This window comes from Ambystoma mexicanum, chromosome 4p, assembly GCF_040938575.1.
Source record: "Ambystoma mexicanum isolate Mex_15411 chromosome 4p, UKY_AmexF1_1, whole genome shotgun sequence".
Classification (NCBI taxonomy): domain Eukaryota; kingdom Metazoa; phylum Chordata; class Amphibia; order Caudata; family Ambystomatidae; genus Ambystoma; species Ambystoma mexicanum.
Window position 1 is genome coordinate 794,648,604 of NC_090927.1, and position 20,737 is coordinate 794,669,340.

The window sequence follows — 20,737 nt, forward strand, 5'->3', positions numbered from 1 at the left end:
GGGGACATGAGTTGGACATGGGTGGGGGCCTGCTGGCAGGTGCCCCACAGTTCTGGGGGGTGGGGGTGGTGGGGAACATGAGTTGGACATGGGTGGGGGCCTGGTGGAGGGTGCCCCTGCACTGCTGGGGGCTGGGGGTGGTGGGGAACATGAGTTGGACATGGGTGGGGGCCTGGTGGAGGGTGCCCCTGCACTGCTGGGGGGAGGGGTGGTGAGGAACATGAGTTGGACATGGGTGGGGGCCTGCTGGCAGGTGCCCCACAGTGCTGGGAGGTGGGGGTGGTGGGGAACATGAGTTGGACATGGGTGGGGGCCTGGTGGAGGGTGCCCCTGCACTGCTGGGGGGTGGGGGTGGTGGGGATCATGAGTTGGACATGGGTGGGGGCCTGGTGGAGGGTGCCCCTGCACTGCTGGGGGGTGGGGGTGGTGGGAGACATGGGTGGGGGCCTGTTGGAGGGTGCCCCTGCACTGCTGGGGGGTGGGGGTGGTGGGGACATGAGTTGGACATGGGTGGGGGCCTGCTGGCAGGTGCCCCACAGTGCTGGGGGGTGGGGGTGGTGGGGAACATGAGTTGAACATGGGTGGGGGCCTGCTGGCAGGTGCCCCACAGTGCTGGGGGGTGGGGGTGGTGGGGACATGAGTTGGACATGGGTGGGGGCCTGCTGGCAGGTGCCCCACAGTGCTGGGAGGTGGGGGTGGTGGGGAACATGAGTTGGACATGGATGGGGGCCTGCTGGCAGGTGCCCCACAGTGCTGGGGGATGGGGGTGGTGGGGACATGAGTTGGACATGGGTGGGGGCCTGCTGGCAGGTGCCCCACAGTGCTGGGAGGAGGGGGTGGTGGGGAACATGAGTTGGACATGGGTGGGGGCCTGCTGGCAGGTGCCCCACAGTGCTGGGGGGTGGGGGTGGTGGGGACATGAGTTGGACATGGGTGGGGGCCTGCTGGCAGGTGCCCCACAGTGCTGGGGGCTGGGGGTGGTGGTTGACATGGGTGGGGGCCTGGTGGAGGGTGCTCCTGCACTGCTGGGGGGTGGGGGTGGTGGGGACATGAGTTGGACATGGGTGGGGGCCTGCTGGCAGGTGCCCCACAGTGCTGGGGGGTGGGGGTGGTGGGGAACATGAGTTGGACATGGGTGGGAGCCTGGTGGAGGGTGCACCTGCACTGCTGGGGGGTGGGGGTGGTGGGAGACATGTGTGGGGGCCTGTTGGAGGGTGCCCCTGCACTGCTGGGGGGTGGGGGTGGTGGGTGACATGGGTGGGGGCCTGCTGGCAGGTGCCCCACAGTGCTGGGGGGTGGGGGGGGTGGGAGACATGGGTGGGAGCCTGGTGGCGGGTTTCCCTGCACTGCTGGGGGGTGGGGGTGGTGGGAGACATGGGTGGGGGCCTGCTGGGAGGTGCCCCACAGTGCTGGGGGGTGGGGGTGGTGGGGACATGAGTTGGACATGGGTTGGGGCCTCCTGGCAGGTGCCCCACAGTGCTGGGGGGTGGGAGGGGTGGGAGACATGGGTGGGGGCCTGCTGGCAGGTGCCCCACAGTGCTGGGGGGTGGGGGGTGGGAGACATGGGTGGGGGCCTGGTGGAGGGTGACCCTGCACTGCTGGGGGGTGGGGGTGGTGGGAGACATGGGTGGGGGCCTGGTGGAGGGTGACCCTGCACTGCTGGGGGGTGGTGGGAGACATGGGTGGGGGCCTGCTGGCAGGTGCCCCACAGTGCTGGGGGGGGTGAGAGACATGGGTGGGGGCCTGCTGGCAGGTGCCCCACAGTGCTGGGGGATGGGGGGGTGAGAGACATGGGTGGGGGCCTGGTGGAGGGTGACCCTGCACTGCTGGGGGGTGGGGGTGGTGGGAGACATGGGTGGCGGCCTTCTGGCAGGTGCCCCACAGTGCTGGGGGTGCAGGGGGACATGCGTTGGTGGGCAGTAGTGCAAGTTGACATGTGGGTTGGCTGGGGGGCATGGCCATGGTGGATGGGGTGCCTGCAGGACATGTGCAGGGTAGGCCCCTGTGGTGTGAGCCACCTGCAGGGGCCGTGGAGGGTGTAGAGGGAACACCTGGGAGGACCCACACATGCAATTCACGTGTGGTGCTCCCCGCGCACCCCTGTAATACACGTACCCTGATGGAATCGCGTGTGGAACTTCCCGCGCAACCCTGGAATACACGTAGCCTGGACATTCGCGTGGGGAACTTCCCGCGCACCCCTGTAATACACGTACCCTGATGGAATCGCGTGTGATACTTTCCGCGCACCCCTGATAAGCACGTACCCCGCTCAATCGTGTGTGTAACTTCCCACGCAACCCCGAAATACACGTACCCCGCTCAATCGCGTGTGTAACTTCCCACGCACCCCCGAAATACACGTACCCCACTCAATCGCGTGTGTAACTTCCCGCGCACCCCCGAAATACACGTACCCCGCTCATGGATTTCTGTTGAGTGTTTTGCCATGAATCTAACGTTGAGGAGGCTGCAGTGTATTTTGTTTGATTTTCCTTTCAGTTGTTGTTAGTATTATTTGTTCTGCTGGTGTGCTGTTGGTTGGGTTTCTATTCCAGCTAGGTTTTCCCTGGTCAGCTAGCTTTTCCCTGGTTGAGCCTGTTGGGCGACGTGGTTCTTCGTTGTTCAGTCTCTTCCTCAAGTAGACTGAAAAGGTTTATGGGGGGGTTGGTTGGTTCCAGTTCATTCCGGGTGGTAAATTGGGTCACTACCCATCCACTGCTCCAGTCTTTTGTGATGTAGGGGTGGTAGATTGTGATGGGTTCCAAGTTGTCCATTGTTCTGGTTGGGGAATTGTTCATGGTTGGCACTGGGTTAGGGTGGTTTATTAGTTGTCGGGTTGCATTTGGTATCCTGGCGGGGACTGTATTTGTGATGGTTATCGGCAGTTGATTTGTTGTTGCTGTGCCGTTTTTGCTTGTCACGTTATCATATGTGGAGAGCTAGTGAGCAATGTCATCTGGGATGTTTATTGTCAAGTTTTTCAGGGTTGTGCGATCATGCTGGTTGGTACCTTCCCAGATGGAAGGTACCGATCGCTTTGCGTTTTCTTATTATTTCTGTTGTCTGTTCTGGCTTCTTTGTCTTTCTTGTGGTGAGGCATGATCTTTTGGTTGTGCTCCTGTGAGTGGGCATTCTCTTTCGATTAGTGTTTTCCTGGTCTTTTGGGTTTAGACTTTGCTGATTGTGCTTGGTAGGTTGTGGGTGGTTGAGTCCTCGTTGATGGTTGTTGAGCCGGGGATGGTAAACCTCACACTTTTCCCTTTAATTGTCCTTTCCTCCTGGTTCCGATGTGTGCACCCGGTTGGGTGTAGATGTCTGGGTGTTCTTTTGGTTATGTTTGTTGATTGTTGAATTGTTGAATTGTTGAACTGCTGGACTGTTGAATTGGGCGTGGTAATCCCTCACGGTTCTTTTGTTTTTAGTGGTCTATTTCCTACTGGTTTCAAAGTGCGCACCTAGCTGGGGCGAGATGTCGGGGTTGACCAAGGGGTGGGGAGTGTAGAACAGACAGTACAGTAACAACTAGACTTGGGGATCCTGTCTAGAGGGAGATGGCTTAGTGGGGGCAGAGATGTCTGAGCAGTCACACCTATGTTGGAATACCTGGAGCGAGTGAGCTGGGCCTAAAGAGGGACCAACATTCAGAGCAGGTCACACCTACAATTGGCGCACCGGGACAGAGGGAGGATGCTCAGAATAGAGTCCCACAGTCAGAGCAACAATGCCTCAATCTAGGGTACCTGGATAGAAGGAGATAGGCCAAAAGAGGACACAGCAGTCTATGCAGTATTCACACTCTTTCCCAAATTCGACGCGACCCGGTATTCACAATCCCGACTAAATGTGACTTAAGCCAACATTCACAATCCTGTCTGGGTGTGATTTGGGCATTGGGACCTGATCAGGGAGAGGTGGAGGTGGTAGTGAGGTTATTGGTGGAGGTAGAATGGGGTGTCCTTATCCTGCAGTGGTATTGACTGGGGGTGAAGTAGGTGGCCCAGGCACAGTTACATTCTTGAGTTGTAGCTATTTGTTGGGGGTGTAGGGGTCTATCCTTGTAGTCTACTTGATAATGGGGCCTATGTATATAATTGTAACGGTTGGGGCAAATTCACCAAGTTTTGAGCTCCCTAGATAGTGGGAAAAAGCCTATACTTCACAGCACAACAGTTAGAGACACACCCAGATTTGACTTTTCCTAGCTAGTGGGAAAAAGGCATTTACTTTTCAGCACAGCAGTTAAGGAGACACAACCAGATTCGTCTTTTCCTAAATAGTGGGGAAAAGGCCTATAATTCACAGTGCTGCTTACTCATCAGTGAGTTGAACTTAGATCTCTGTCCCACCCAAGCAAAGTCTTCCATGCTTGTGGCATGGGTTTAAAAGTTTTGTTCTCAAGTGTTGGTGGCAGTGTGGTTTAATGGTCACCTGAGACAGATGTTTGCAATGTTTGTAGTAATGTCCCTACATTGTCAGTTGTTGGTGGTTGACGGCTGCCTGTTTCCCCTCCGGACACCTGCAGACACCATTTGTGGGCTGCCTCTGCTGCCGCTGTCCTTTCCGTCTGGTCCTTCACTTCATGGGTTGTAGTGGGCAGAGGGCTGCCCTAGTGTGATGAGTCTTGTAAGGGTTCTGGGCCAACCATTGACGGGGTGGGATTATGCCTTGGCAACCACGCGCAGGATTAGGGAGCGGGAAGGCAAACAGGGCAGAGGCCTCAAAGCAAATTCAGTCGGACACCAAAATGGTGGCCCTAGGGTCCCACAAATAGCACTCACCTGCCCCGAGGTGAGGCAAGATTACACGGGTCACACGGCACGATATATTGAAGGAGGGGAAATTCAGACAATCAGGGGGAGGGCCCAAAGGCGGGGAAGAGCTTTGCTGCAAGCGGGGATGACTCGGGGAGTTTGCAGGCACACAGGGCAGTGGCCTGGAAGCAAATTAAGCCAGACACCAAAATGGGGGCAATAGAGTGCCACAATCAGCACTCACCAGCGCCTGGAGATAACTGCCTATAATTATTATTATTACTGTTAGGGTATTTATTAAGCACAGACCTAGCTGCATAAAGCAATAGAGTGCTTTACAATCATAGGGGGGTGAATATGGTGAGGGAATCATAGAAACAAGGGAGTGGGGAACTAACAACAGGGAAGGAGCAGGGCAGGTAATTTGGCAGTAAGGGATGTACAAACAACCTGGGCAGGAAAAAGTGGGGGTCAGATCAAAAACAACCAGGGGAGGAAACAGTGGGTAGAAGATCACCCAATCTTAGGTAGGGTCAAGAGTGGAGTGTGTGTGGACCAAGGTTTAGGGGAGGAGCCATTTCTTGAAGAGGAGGGTTTTAAGCTTCTTCTTGAACTGTAGAAGTGAGGGTGCAAGTCTGATGTTGATGGGGAATAGACAGAGAAGGCATGTCTTCTGGTTCTTTCCTTCCTGCACCAGTGAAGTCCAAGAGTGCATGTGTCCTTGCTTCTGGTGGATCATGTGCCTCCGAAGATGCTGAGATTCGCAGTGAGGTAGCTTAGGAACTTCAAAGTAGCAGCCTTGTAGATGGTGCAGCAGGATTTGAAGATGATAAAAGCTTGCAGCAGGAGCCAGTGCAGTTCGACAGTGGGGTGGGGGGTGATGTGGTTGAATTTGCAGCATCCTTTGATGAGTCATGCTGCAGCATACATCACACATCTATGGGGTGCCAGGGTAGTCACTGGAAGTCCTTCCAAAAGGGAATTGTCACCATCCGGGCAGGAGAGGTCAAAGGCTTATACCGCCGATGTGACAGTATTTTCTCTGATGAATAGCTTGATTTTCTGCAGCAGTGGAAGTTGGTACCACCAGACAATTTAGAGGACAGGGCAAAGTGTCCAGAAATATGAAGTTCATTGCTTGAATCAAGAAGACAAATTGCAAGTCCGAAAGAGAACCACAAGCAGATCTTTTCTTTCTGTGAGTATTTGACCTTCCATATCCTGTGCTGTCATGCTCTGTTGCCAAGGACCTAGACAGCCACATCCTTGTGGCACCAAATAAGTGTGTTCATTCTTTGTTTTGTCTATATTTGTTCTTAGCAATAAAAATACATTTTAGGAAAATGAATACATAAGGTCCAACATGAAACCTGCTTGGTGGATCATACTTATAGAAAATCCATGATACAGTGCTTCCGGATAATTTTTATTGTATTAAGATTACGGTTCACGTGCATCTTTTATAGGGAATTGGTGGCTATCTGTTAGTTATGGCAGTTTTCGCCAGAGCTAACAGGAAATGTGATTAAATGTTTCTGCAGACCTGTTTCAAAAGAAAGAATTCAGGAATCTATTACGAAAAAACGAAAAGGAACCACGGGCAAATTCCTTCCACCCAAATGGGACTTCTAGACCTAACAGGACTAAAATCTCTGAGAAGCCAAATGTAAAAAAGAAATAATGAAGGAAGAATGGGATTTGGAAAATGTACATAAGTAAATGTGTGTTTAGGAAAATACAAATCTGCCAACACTGAAAAGAGTGCTTTGTGCAACAAGACATGCCAATGTGGGAACATATATAAATCCGTCTCCCCTTACAGGTAAGGAACGATGAGGTACAGGAATAAAGACGGTCCTGGTTGCTGTTAGAATGTTTATTTAATGGTGGGAGATGTCCCTTAAAGGATAGAGACTGTGATCAGAGTGTCCAATCGTTTTCACCAAAGTATTACATATAAACATCAGGAGGGTGTAAACCCCTCCTAAACGCCCCAGGGCTTGCTAGTAATGTACACTGTGGCACCAGAAAGGTTGGCTGCTCAGAGAGTCCTTTTACATAAATGAGAGTCAGGACTCCAATGATACTGAATGACAGTCATCGTTCCACTCTAGTGCTTCTGTTGCAGAAAAGGGAATGATGGCACAACCCCAGCAGAATGGGTGGAGAAGTTGTTTGGTCTTTTTCTGGAAGATGAGTTACATTATGTAGCCTAGGGGAGTGTTCTGATCGGAGAAGGGTATAAGAGCCTAAAATCAGAAGCTGAGAAGCATTGAAATCGATCAGAGGTGTGATACCCAAGAAGATTCCTGTATCAGAAGGTATGTTCCTATGCTAAGCCTGCGTCAGATTGTCTATTAGTTATGGAGAGCCTTGGTCCCATAGTTTCTAATGCAAGTAGAGGTCTCCTCGTCTTGCTATCAACGACCAATGACATGGACATGATGCACTGGGGAGCCACTGAAGGAGCGAGAGAGAGAGAGAGAGAGAGAGAGAAAGAGAGAGAGTGTGCGCTCTGGAGGGACCCTTGAACCCAGAAGAATGTGGTGACCATATAATAATCGCAGTGTGTGTTTGCCCTAGACCAGTCTGATCTACAGTGACTAAAATGTGGTGCTCCTAGCTGCTTTTCTCAAGGAAATGAAATCCTACATTATCAATAGGGATCTGGACATGGCTGTGCATGCCCCCTGCATGAACCAATGTCTGTGAATCTCCCAAAGCAGTCTTATAAAAGACTGTTTTTGCTATAAGCTTGAAGTAATATCTTAACCTGAGAAAGGAAGTTCTATTGAAGGTGGAGCCTCCTCACCTTTGCCATCAGATATATGTCTAAGAACTATGAATGCAGATCTCTCTGTCAATAGGTCGACTGTTTGGCAATGCTAGTGCAGTACCTGGCTACTGTGGGGGCTGGGAGGAGCCACCAGCTCTGTTATTGAGCCCTGGGAGTGGTATAAGGAGGACCTGCTAGAGTTTATGGAGCTTCTTCAGGTACATTCTGGGGAACAGTTGAAGACCAGATGGGTAAAAAAGGCCCTGGTTGTTAGGGGGAAATGTGTACCAGGAATGGGGAAAACATGGCTGTACCTTTAATTCTAGGCCCTAGCTGGTTGTAAGCAGGAATACAATCGTGAGGCCATCAAATCGAACCTTGTACAGTGTTTTACATTTCTAACTCTAGCAAGGGATTTTTCTTACTTGCTGCCACAGGGCCATCTGCAGAGCTGAAGCGGCAAATTGGAATGTGTCGGGTGTGTAAGCTCTGCCATACATCGTGACTCTGAGCCGATCGTAAAAGGTGATCAATTAAATCAACATCAGCACTTGCTTTACATAGTGCTGCTGATCTAGACCAGAAACTCACATGGAGAGGCTGATGTTTCAGGACTATTTGCCACCATTGTTATGTTGCATGCTTCCAACATGGCGAGCAAGATAGTTATGAACTCGGGCCACGGGTGCTGGGTCAAGTGTCAATCCTCATTAGTGAAATATACACCAACAGGGAACTATGACCAATGGCTACTATAATTAGGAAGACTAGGAACACTTAAACTAGGGCAAACCATGCTGAACAAAGCAAATGGAGAAATTGACTCATGAATCAGAGCCCTCATTATTTGAGTGGCTTGACCAATGGTGGCAAAAAAACGCACCTGTCTTGAGGGTGATAGAATAACTGCTGCTATTGTGAGGAATGTTAGTGAAGGAGAACCAGGGAAAGCAAACCATCATTGGAAAAGCTAAGACAACTATGAGGAATTGCCATTTGGCAAGGGTTTAGAAGCCCTGGCTTGTTTTGATTTTTAGTAACTAATAAAAATGAAGCAGGTCATTTCATTTCAGGTAGGGAATTCTACTCATGAATTTTCCCTCCCAAAAGCTCCATGCTAAAAGCATAGTGTACACTTGTGCCGTGCAGAATCAGTACCCGGATCTGCAGTGCCTGCTCTCCATTGGCACAAAGCAGATTTATGGGTCACAGGTGCTCTCTTGACAGCTGCTGTGACAGCCAAGTCTCTGCAGTGTAGGTGTTGCATTTAAGAAATGCACTTCTGTTCCAAAAACTGCATAACTATGAGAATGCTATCCTGGTGGCATATTAAAGTGTACATATAAGCCATACCTGAGTTTAAGGTATGGTGGCTAGCATCTCTCATATTTATCCAAGCCACATACATTTGATACCATACATGTATCAGCCCTGTGAGCCCAGTTCAGTTGTGGAAGGATTATATGTATACCTCAGCCAGGCTGTCTTTGCTGCTTCCAGTAGTACTGTGTAGCCCTATGGATTGCCTCTCTGTGTTCATTTGAGAGGGCAGGTAACTCCCTCCCAGAGAGACAGCCTCTCTACAGGAAGCTGTCCTGGGAACAGGAATCAAGGGGCACACCCAATCACAAAAGAAGTAGCATCACAAAAGGATGCTGCATTCCAAAGGGGCCTGTACGCAGGATACGTGAGACGTGAGACAGCAGTGCAGCTTGACACTAGCATTTCCTACATTCTTTCCTCTAACACTGACGCCTCTAACGCTGATGCCTCATTGGCTTAGTTGGTGGATACCAGTGGGTCAGCGGCTCTGCAGGCTCTGTGGCTTGACTTGTCTTCGTGGCTCCGAGGGTGAGCAGTGAGTCGCTTTTATTCCCTTTTGCTGTGGGCTTCTGGATGCGGGTGGGTCCGCAGACGCAAGCAGAGAGCATGGCTTGAGCTGGGGGAAGTGAGCATTGGCTTGACTGGTGAGTCCCTTTGACAGCGTATTGTGCAGCAAAGCCCGAGGTAAGTTCCCTGTCCTAGGTTGAAGGTGGTGAGAGCAAACTACACCCCACTGCGGAGGATAGGTGGCCCTCCTGGGTCTTTCTGGGCCTTCCTGTTAAACTTTGGAGATTGGTGGAGTATTTGAATCTTTCGTATTTACAGTGCTTGGAGAGAGTGTGGCTGGGAGTGTGCCTAACTGCCTCACTATCTACTGTGGAGCCACATCTAGTGTAATTAGAGGGGAGAGGAGACTGTGGGGTTAGTGCATTTGATTCTTTCTATTCTTTAACTTCCATAACAAAGTCTATGTTTGCTCCACAGCCACTCTCACATTGGAGTGGAGGGAGATAGTAAAAGAGGGAGTGGGGATAGTACATAGATTTCAGGAAAATTCCCCCTCAGTTACTTAAGCCTGACAGCCACGAGTTCCTTGCTTGCTGGTATTATTGTTGATGCCAAAAATGTACAATCGGAAAAGTGGGAGCCTATGGGACGATTTGAGGGCCCCAGAGATGGACGACAGACTGCAAAGTGAGAGCATGAGTGCCCTGAGCTCTCCTCATCCTACATCTAGGGCCTTCCTAAATAGGCTGCACTCTCCATGAGAGGATCATATTTTAACTGTGACTCTCAGTCCACCCACGTGGGACAACCCCTGGGTTTACATACATGAAGAATTTAGAGTATACCTTGTTGACTACCTCAATGAAAAGGACTATAACTGACTTCTTCCCCAAAATAAGATAGCGTAGTTTAGGGAAGGTGGAGGACATGATATGTACTACTCTGGGATCTCCTCAGCCTTCGGAGGTGGAGCTATCTGGGGGCGATGAACAAGCAGATGAAGGGGATGTAGGTGCCATTTAGAGGGCCCCTTCAGTAATGTGTCCCCATTGATCACCACATCATTGATTATGTGTCCTCCCGCGCTCAGTGAAAGCCCTTGTGAGAGAATTAAAAAAAACTCACAAAATGGAAGCTCAGGTTATGCCAACACAACACAGCCTCAGAACCAAATCTGAAGGCGCTCAGTTTTGTGTTGAATTCTTGGTAAACATTTTCAAATTATTAAAAAGTGAAGCGTAAACTCACTCAGGCATCCTATTAGAACCGAAACAAACTCAGTCAGGCTAGGCGGAGCATCATTCTCAGCATTGGCCCCCATGCTATGGAATTCACTCCCACCCCACATCGGCCTAAATGAGGATTTAACGTCTTTCCGCAAACTGCTGAAAACCTGGCTCCCAAAACAGACTAACGACAACTCAATGACATCAATCCAACAAACTACCGATGCGACACATTGACAACTAATAACCCTTACCTTAAACTAGAAGGACATACAGAATTAAACAAATAAAGTAGATCAAAGCAGTATAAGAGTTAATAAGAGTAAATCATACAAAAACAGTAAAGAAAGTTAAACTGCTGAAATGGACAGATTGCATGTGGCGTAAAGAAAATGAATGGCTGGGATGATATAGTTAGAATTGATGGCTGGAATGATATAGTTAGAATTGATGAAGCCGGTGGAACAGATGAATGCGCTGAGTCGAAGAATGCATGAGTGGAAGAACAGACAGCTATATAGCGAATGAGTGTAGAAATCAAAAAAATAAGTAAACCGGATGAGTGTACATAATGGATGAACACGTTGAACGGATGAGTGTGTAGAGCGGACGGGTATGTAGTGTGAACGAGCGTGTAACACGGATGAGTGTGTAATATAGATGAGTGTGAAGAATTGATGACTGCAAACCAAATGAGTGTGTAGAACAGATGAGTATGTGGAACGGATGAGTTTGTAGAGCATGTGACAGCTCCAGGGCATAGTCTGCAGGTTTCCGCAAGAGAGGCAAGTAAAGCGCATGATTGAGTGGATAGCGGATGAACTTGGAAGTGCAAAGCAGATGACTGTAAGGAGACGATGAGTGTATGGAGCGGATGAGTGTATGGAGCAGATGAGTGTATGGAGCGGATGTGTATATGGAGCGGATGTGTATATGGAGCGGACGAGTGTATAGAGCGGAAGAGTGTATAGAGCCGAGGAGAGTATGGTGTGGAGGAGAGTATGGTGTGGAGGAGAGTATGGTGTGGAGGAGAGTGTGGTGTGGAGGGATGTATGAGCGGAGGGATGTATGGAGCGAATGGTGTATGGAGCAGAGGGGTGTATGGAGTGGAGGGGTGTATGGAGCGGAGGGGTGTATGGAGCAGAGGGTGTATGGAGCACACGGGTGTATGGAGCGCATGGGTGCATGGAGAGGATGAGTGGGCAGAGCTGTTGAAGACATAGAACAGACGAGTGTGTGAGATTGAATATATAGAATAGGATATCGCTGTTGGATGCGTAAAAAGCACGAGTGCTTAAAGCAGATGAGTGCGGAAAGGGGATGTGTCTATGGAGCGGATGAGTGTATTGGAGCGGATGAGTGTGTTGGAGCGGGTGTGTGCGCAGAGGGGGTGTGCGCGCGCAGAGGGAGTGTGCGCGTGCAGAGGGGGTGTGCGCACGCAAAGGGAGTGTGTGCGCGCAGAGGGTGTGTGTGCGCAAAGGGGGTGTGCACTTAGAGGGGTTAGCGCGTAGAAGGGGTGAGTGCGTAAAGCGGATGAGTGCGTAAATTTAAGAGAAGCGACTAGAACGCAAGAATGCGCAAACCGGATGAATGTGCAGAACGGATGAGCGAAAACAAGATGAGTGTGTAGAACAGATCAGAATATGGAGCGGATGAGTAAGTAGAGCCAACGAGTCTGGATAGCTGATGAATGCGGAAGTGCGGAGAGTGTGTTTATCGCCTGAGCGGACGATTGTACAGACCTGGCGAATGTATGGAGTGAATGGGTGTAGGAAGCGAATGAGGGTATGGACCGGATGAGTGTAGGGAGTGGATGAGTGTACGGAGTGGATCAGTGTATGGAATGGATGAGTGTATGGAATGGACGGTGGAATGGAACGAATGGGTGCATGGAGAGGATGGGTGCATGGAGCGGATGGGTGAATGGAACGGATGGATGTATCGAGCTGATGGCTGTATGGAGCGGATGGGTGCATGGAACGGACGGGTGTATGGAGCGGTTAGTTGTATGCACCCAGCATATCGGTGTATGAGAGATTAGATGTATGCAGTCAGCAGATCGGTGTATGGAGAAGTTAGGTGTATGAAGCCGAGGGGAGTATGGAGCGGATAGGCGTATCGAACAGATGAATATATGAAGTGGATGTATACTCAGAGTAAATGAAGGTATAGGACAGATGAGTGTAGAGATGAATATATAGAACAAGATATTACTGCTGGATGCGTGAAAATCATGAGTGATTAAAACGGATGAGTGCAGAGAGGATGAGTGCGTGGAACGGTTAAGTGCATGGAGCGGGTGAGTCTGTAGAGGGGGTGAGTGCGTAGAGGGGGTGAGTGTGTAGAGGGGATAAGTGCGTAAAACAGGTAAACGCATAGCACACGTGAGGGCATAAGGCGGATAAGTACCTGGAGCGATCAAGTGCCCAGAGTGAACTGACGCATCGCGTACAGCCAACGAGCACGTAGAACGAACGAGCACTGACGTATCCAGTACTGATGAGTGCGTAGAATGGATGAGTACATTGAGCTACTGAATGCGTAGAGCATGAAGCAGTCAGCAGTGCATGCCTGGGGCAGTCAAAGTGCATGCGTGAGGCAGACAAGAGGGCATGCGTGGTGCAGACAAGTGGACAGTCGTGTGGCAGACAAGAGCGCATGCACGGAGCAGACTAGACTGCCCAGGGCGGACCAGAGTATATTTGGACCTGACTGGGGTGCATAGAATGGATAGCTGTTCACGGTACGGACTGGAACGCATAAATGTTGCGTGACGTATATAGTATGGTTTAGAATGCAAAGAACGTTTGAAAGAGCATATAACTCATCATATCACACCACCATGCTTACTCTCTCCTTTACATCACCACTCAACTAGAACACAGAGATACTATGACACCATTCGGTATAACTGTTCTCATACCAACATCTGCCGCTCACCCCACATCATTCTCAGTTGACACTGCTGGTCTCACACCCCCCAGCCAGGCATTCTCCTCAGGCCTAACGCAGCCGCAGCCGTTCTGGATAAAACCTGCCTGAACGAACACATTCTCCTGACCTCTCAATCCACCACACCTACCGCTAAGAAGCAGCTACTACACGGATATCGCACAAGCTGCACACATACCCGGTGCTCACATGCACCTTTTGACTCTCTCTACTCTCTCTACTGATTTGAACTTCGGTACCCAAGAGCTTTCAACCTACCAGCGCCTTCAGACCATACCAATGGTATATAAGGCGCTATATAAATGCAAAATAACATAACATAACATAAACATGATAACACATTGCGACTTGCTTTGAGCATATACAGGTACAAGCATTGGGTGAAGGAGCAACAAGTACAAAGGTGAGCATACATTGAGTATCAAGGTGAGGGTATGGGCGTTACCTCCGTGTCTGAGCCCAAATCATACAAGTAAAGGCGCAACAGTGTCCAAATGTCTTTAGGGCGGCAAGAAGACGGAACCGACAGTACAAAGAGTTCCTCATCGTCCCTCACCATACATAGATCTTTTAAGAAATTGGCCCTGGTCGGGGCGGCCACAGACTTCCAACACTTTCGAATACAACGCTTGGCAACAACACATGAAATATTAAACAACCGCCTAGTGGTCTCCTTCACTTTGCCAATGTCGCCAAACAAATATTTCAAAGGAGAGAGAGTCGCCGGGATCGATGTTAAGGTTTCAAGAAGTTCCGCGACCTCACCCCAGAATTCCACAATCAATGGGCACGACCAGTACATGTGATAAGGCCCCGCCTCCGGGCCATCACATTTGGGGCAGGCGCCCATGCAGTCCTCCACAAATTTAGCCAAACTGGCCGGGGAGTAATGGAGTTGGTTTAAAACTTTGAATTGAATTAGACGTAGCCCAGAATTCATAGAAACAGATCGAGTAAGCAGACAGTAGCGGGTCCAACGGACATCGTCTATCTGGGTACCCACATCCCGCTCCCAGATCTCTCTCATCGTGTTACGGGAAGGGGAGTGGGTTTGCACCATAGAGTACAGCATCGAAACCCCCTTGCCGTGGCTGTCTGTGGACGCTATCGCCCTAATGCATTCATTTGTCTGGGTTCTAACGGAAATGTTGGCCATCGTGCCGCAAATGCAGTTTTCATTTGGTGGTATTGAAAGCGTTTGAGCTGGCCCCTCCCCACCGCTCCAATGAAGTCCGCAAGATCACAGAACTTGCCATCTGGGAACATGGCTCCCAACGTGAAGTGCCCATTCGGATCCCAGGACTGTTGAAGGGCCTGATCGAATGTGGGGGAGATACCAGAGAATTTCCACAGGGGGACTTCCGGGTCAAAGGGCGAGTCCAGACCTATTCTATTGTAAAGCCTGGCCCAAGCCTGAGTGGTTGTGTAGACCGGGTCAAAAGGGCATATGTCCCCGTACCTAGGATTAAGAAGGACTGAACGTATGTCATTGGGGCGGACGGAGTGTTTTTCAATTAATATGTGTGGGGCCGTATCCTCAGGGTCAAACCAATGTTTCACAAATTGTGCTTGCGCACACAAGTAATATAATTCAAAGTCTGGCGCAGCAATACCGCCCTGTGCAAAGGGTTCAACCATCTTATCCCATCCCATCCTGGCTGTCTTCCCGTTCCAAATAAACGAGGAGGCAAGTGATTTGAGTTTCGAGAAAAAGGGCCTACCGGGCCAGATCGGAATATTATTGAAATAATATAGGAGTTTGGGGAGAACCACCATCTTAAGTCACGCCACTCTGCCATATAGGGATAGTGGAAGGTTAGCCCATAACTGGAATTTGATCGACAGGTTTAGCAGCAATTCCCCATGATTATGTGTATACAGCAATTGCTTGTCTCTAGCAACCATGACCCCCAAGTACCGAACCCTGGTGGGAGCGGGCCTGAACCCCTCTATCTCAGTAAGGTCACCCGTACAGCCAGTCAGGGGGAGTATTTCAGACTTTGGCACGTTGATCTTATATCCCGAGTAGTCTGAAAACTCACTAATATCCGACATGATGTGTTGTACATTTTCTTTCGGATCCTGGACGTAAAGCAGGGAGTCATCCGCATATAGCGATATGATCTGAGGGGGACCAGTCATCCTAAGACCCCTGTGTGAGTGGTTTTGATGCACAAATTCCGCCATTGGTTCTATGGTAAGAGCAAATAGTATAGGCGAAAAAGGACATCCCTGCCTGGTCTCTCTGTGAAGATGGAATGATGGAGATAGAGTGGTATTGGTCAAGACCTTAGCCGTCGCTGAGTATATAGTAGCCGTACACAATTAATATAATTTTGATGAAACCAAACCGCTCTAACACCAGGAAGAGATACGTCCAGGACACAGAATCAAAAGCCTTTTCGGCGTCCAATGCAACCACGGCCACCTTAGCGTCTGGGGCTATTTGCGCCATCACGTTAAATAAGCGTTGCAAGTTGAGAGTCGTAGATCGGGCTGGTACAAAGCCAGCGTGGTCCGGGTGGACAAGGATTGGCATATATGGCAAGAGTCTGGTGGCCAACACCTTAGCGAAAATTTTCGCATCAGTATTTATCAAGGACAGGGGTCTGTAGGACACCATGTCTTGTGCTGGCCTGCGGGGCTTCAAAAGGACCGTGATGATCGACTCATGCATCGATTCCGGAAGAACCCCATGGCTCATCGCCTCATCCCACACCTTTAATAGTAGCGGGGCCAATTCGCCACAGAATTCCTTCTATAGTTCCGCGCTCAGGCCGTCTGAGCCAGGGGCGTGACCAGTTGACTGGGATTTAATGGCTTCTGTAATCTCTTCAACTGTAATAGGCCTATCTAGTATATTGCGGTTCTTAGTGGTTAGTGTGGGCAGGTCAAGATTGTCTTAATATTGGAACGTGTCTTCTTTGTTTTTTGTATCATGATTAGAGTAGAGAGAGGAGTAGAACTCAGCAAAGGCGGAGTTAATGTCTCGGTCTCTATTGACCGTTACCCCAGCCGGTGTCTGTATGCTCGGGATCGGATTATGGTGTCTATCGGTTCTAAGCATGTTGGCCAGGAATTTCCCGGCCTTGTTACTCTCCCCGTAACGTCGGGCCTTGGCTGGGGTGGCCATGTAAAGGACTTCTCTATTGGCCAGTTTGTGAAATTCTTTTAGTGTAGTATGAATTTGCGACAGGGTCCCCTTGTCATGCGTGACGCTATACTCAGTTTGCACCAAGTCTATTTTAGCCTCGGCAATGCCCATTTCCCTTCTCACCGATTTCAGCATACCCGTAGACTTACCCAGGATAGCTCCCTGAACCCAGGCCTTAAATGCATCCCACAGGGTGGCGTAGGTGGTGACCGAGCACACGTTTACTAACAGAAATTCTGCAATCTCCTTATGTAGTGATTCACTTATGTTGGGGTCTCTTAGGATCGTGGGGGGCATTCTCCACCTTCTCGCCGGAGGGGAAACATCACTTAGGTTAATGTCAAGTGTTACAGGGGAGTGGTCTGAAAAGGTTCGGGGGTGTATTTCACAGCTAGAGATCGCCCCAGCCAGGGAGTGGCTGATAAGCCAATAGTCTATGCGCAAATGGGAATCGTGCACCGATGAATAGAATGTAAACTTCTTCTCACACGGGTGTAGTGTACGCCACGTGTCTATCATGCCAATCTGTTCCATTAATTGTTTTACAACGAGTGCGGCTTTGGAGGGGATTCTGGGGGTGGTCGAGGATCGATCTAGGGATTGATCCAATATCATATTAAAGTCACCGCCCCAAATAATTTGTGCCTCCCCCGATGTAGACAGCATATCGAGTAGTGTGCAAAAGAACTGTGGGTCGTCTACATTAGGTACATATGTGTTAATCAGAATTATTTGGTGCCCTGCCACTTCCCCCCACACCAGAATATATCTACCATGCGGGTCTATTTTGCTTGAGTGGTATTTGAAGCACAGCTTGGGGTGAATGAGCGTCAACACTCCCCTGGATTGTGTTGAATATTCTGTATAAGGGCCGTGGCAAGAGTGTAGTGTTGACGTGCCCAAGTGCATGTGTCTCCTGTATAAGAAGGATGTGGGGGTTATGACGAGTGATGTACGCTGCGATCTTCCTCGCCTTTACCGGGTTATTTAACCCCCAGATATTCCAGGAAAGAAGCTTAATATCTAAGCCCCTATTGGCCTGTGTCAAAGTCGTACCTTGTGTTAATCGTCGGCCCATAACCTCGCCCCTGTCGCAAGAGGTATGTGCGTCCTGCTACCAAACCGCTCTCTGGTTTTAACATTACAACTAAACGGGACAAAAACTCCCCAAACAGGCCCGGCATATCACCAGGCACAACGATAACCCCATGCCTCCCCCAACCCCCACCCGCATCATCAACCCCAACCAGATGATGTAACCCTTGAGCTATAACCTGGGAAAACTCCTGGGGGTGTGAGCTGCACTCACATGGCCGCCAACCCAGGAAACCGTCACGGCTCTACTTCATCAAGTTGCAACAATAATGTTCTCAATTTCCTCGTCAAGTGTAGTTAGATTGTTAGATAATTCCTCGATCGTTAGGAGGATGAGGTCAAGAGAATACTTGTTCAGGATCTTACACCACTTCTTTACAAAGTCAGGATTTTCTTTGCAGAGAGTGGGCTCCAAGTTCACTCTTAGGCCTGACTTTCCTGACGAGGAAATTGAGAACATTAAAAGCAATCTGAGCAAAAACTTAACCGCGGACTAACTTAAAAAAATTCTGGAAGATACCACTGAGAAGCTAGCCAAATATAAACAGGAATTAGAAACTAAGAAGATAAGGAAGTTTAGACGAGAAACACAAGATTATAAGCTTGACATAGTATACACCTGGCAAGAGTATTACAGACAACGGCCACCCAGGCCATATCAACCACGTACTCCAAGAACTGGACCACAAAACACAGACGCGTCATCATCGGAGGCATCAAGTGCGGAACTAGAGACACCTACGGATCCAGCAACAGAAGCCCCCTCCACCGCTGCGGCAGGAGGAAGCTCATCCAGTACAGCTCCTTTTTTAGAAAACGACCGACCAGACGAGGACAAGGGAAGAAAAAAATCAGAGAGGAAGAAACAAACGGGGAAAAGGACATAGTAGTTAACATCTTATTGTATCAACTCTCTAAACTAGGGTTAAATGTTCTACAAAAGGGCATCTCCTTTGTACCACAATACAATACCAACCTCCTCATGGAGGAAATTGATTTTTTTAAATTGATGAGAAAACTGAAACTCAAAAGTCTTTTTTGACTCTCTCGAAGAGGAGGAATATTCAAAGAACCCTCAGAATTCCTAGAAATGACACCGAAAAGTGCATTCAATCCCCCTATCAACAACCATGTAGTGGCAGTTTTTGAAAAAACAGTACTTGATCAATTTAAGAAACTACAATACAAGTCCAAGAGTTGTGGTAATTTGACAGCAGCTGAACGTCAGACACTTAAAAATCTGCTAGACAACAACAAAATTATTTTCAAACCAGCTGACAAAGGTGGAGCACTCGTCCTGATGGACAAGAGTATGTACATAGCGGAAGTGGAACGACAACTTGGTGATCTCGAGACTTACCAGCAAATTGATTACAATCCAACAGAACAAGTGATAACCCTCATTAAAGAAACTCTTGATGAAGCAGAAATGAGAGAAGTAATCACAGAAAAAACACAGAGATTTATAGAAAACCCCCATCCCATCATACCTGTTATGTACATTCTGCCCAAAATTCATAAGACACTTATTGACCCACCTGGGCGTCCCATCATAGCAGCTACTGACAGTTTACTGGAACCACTTGCTAAATATCTGGACCAGATTTTACAACCACTGATACAAGAAACAGAGACGTATATCAAAGAGACTATGCACTTTTTGAAAACATTAAGGGAAATTACTTTTGTGAGCCAAAGGGATACACTCTTAACTATGGATGTTACATCTCTGTATACCAACATTGCACATGAGGCCGGACTGGAGGCCGTTGAATGGCTTTTGCTCAGGTCGGATGATTGCCAAGGTGATGAACTGTTTGTCCTAACACTGCTCAAAATAGTACTGATGAACAACTTCGTCAGATTCCAGGACAATTTTTACTTACAACTCTCGGGGACCAGCATGGGTGCTGCAATGGCACCAGCTTATGCAACCACCTACGTGTACTATATGGAATCAGAAAATGTCCTTACATCCCCGAGGTGGACACGCCATCTGACCCTCTTTGTCAGATACATTGACAACATTTTCGGCATTTGGTCTGGACCCGAAGACGAACTCAACAACTTTTTCGTAATGATGAATGCTATGCACCCGCAAATTAAGTTTACTACACTCACGAGTAAATTGAAGATTAATTTCCTTGATGTGGAGGTCTATGTAAAAGATGAGAACCTTGAGACCAGGATATTCACAAAAGCCACTGATAGAAACAGTGTGTTATTGGCTACAAGCTTTCATCCCCATCGAACAATAGACAGCGTTCCACTGAGCCAGTTCCTGCGCTATCGTAGAAACATCTCTGAAGATACCGAATATGTAAGACAATCTGCTACATTGCGCCAACAATTCAGAAACAGAGGGTATAATCCGGTTGTGATTACTGGCATTGAACAAAAAGTATCCATCATCCAGCGAGATACTTTGCTAATTTCGAAAAACCAATCAAAGGATGACCATTTGGTCTATGTAACAACATACTCAGCCCAAAGTAAGAAAATTAGGGACATTATTCAAAAGAACTGGCCGATGCTCAAGATGGACCCTCAAACTCAACCCCTCTTTCACAACTTCCAACCTTCGCCTACAGAAATAGTAAGGCCCTGAGAAGTAGCCTTATCAGAGCCGAAACATCAAAAGATCAAACTACGGCTAAAACATTCAAGGGGACACAACCCTGCTATAATTGCCAACATTGTAGTAACATTTTACCTGGCAACACGATCTCACATCCACATACTGGAAAGCCTATCTCATTAAAACACTCTTGTACTTGTGATTCCACCAATGTATTATATGCCCTAAAATGCCCTTGTGCATTCTACTATGTAGGCATCACAATGAGAAAGGCCAAACTCAGATGGACAGAGCATAAGTCCAATATAAGGACAAAGAGTCTCAAATCCCCTGTATCGGTACACTTTATGGAATCCAGGCACTCGATAGCCC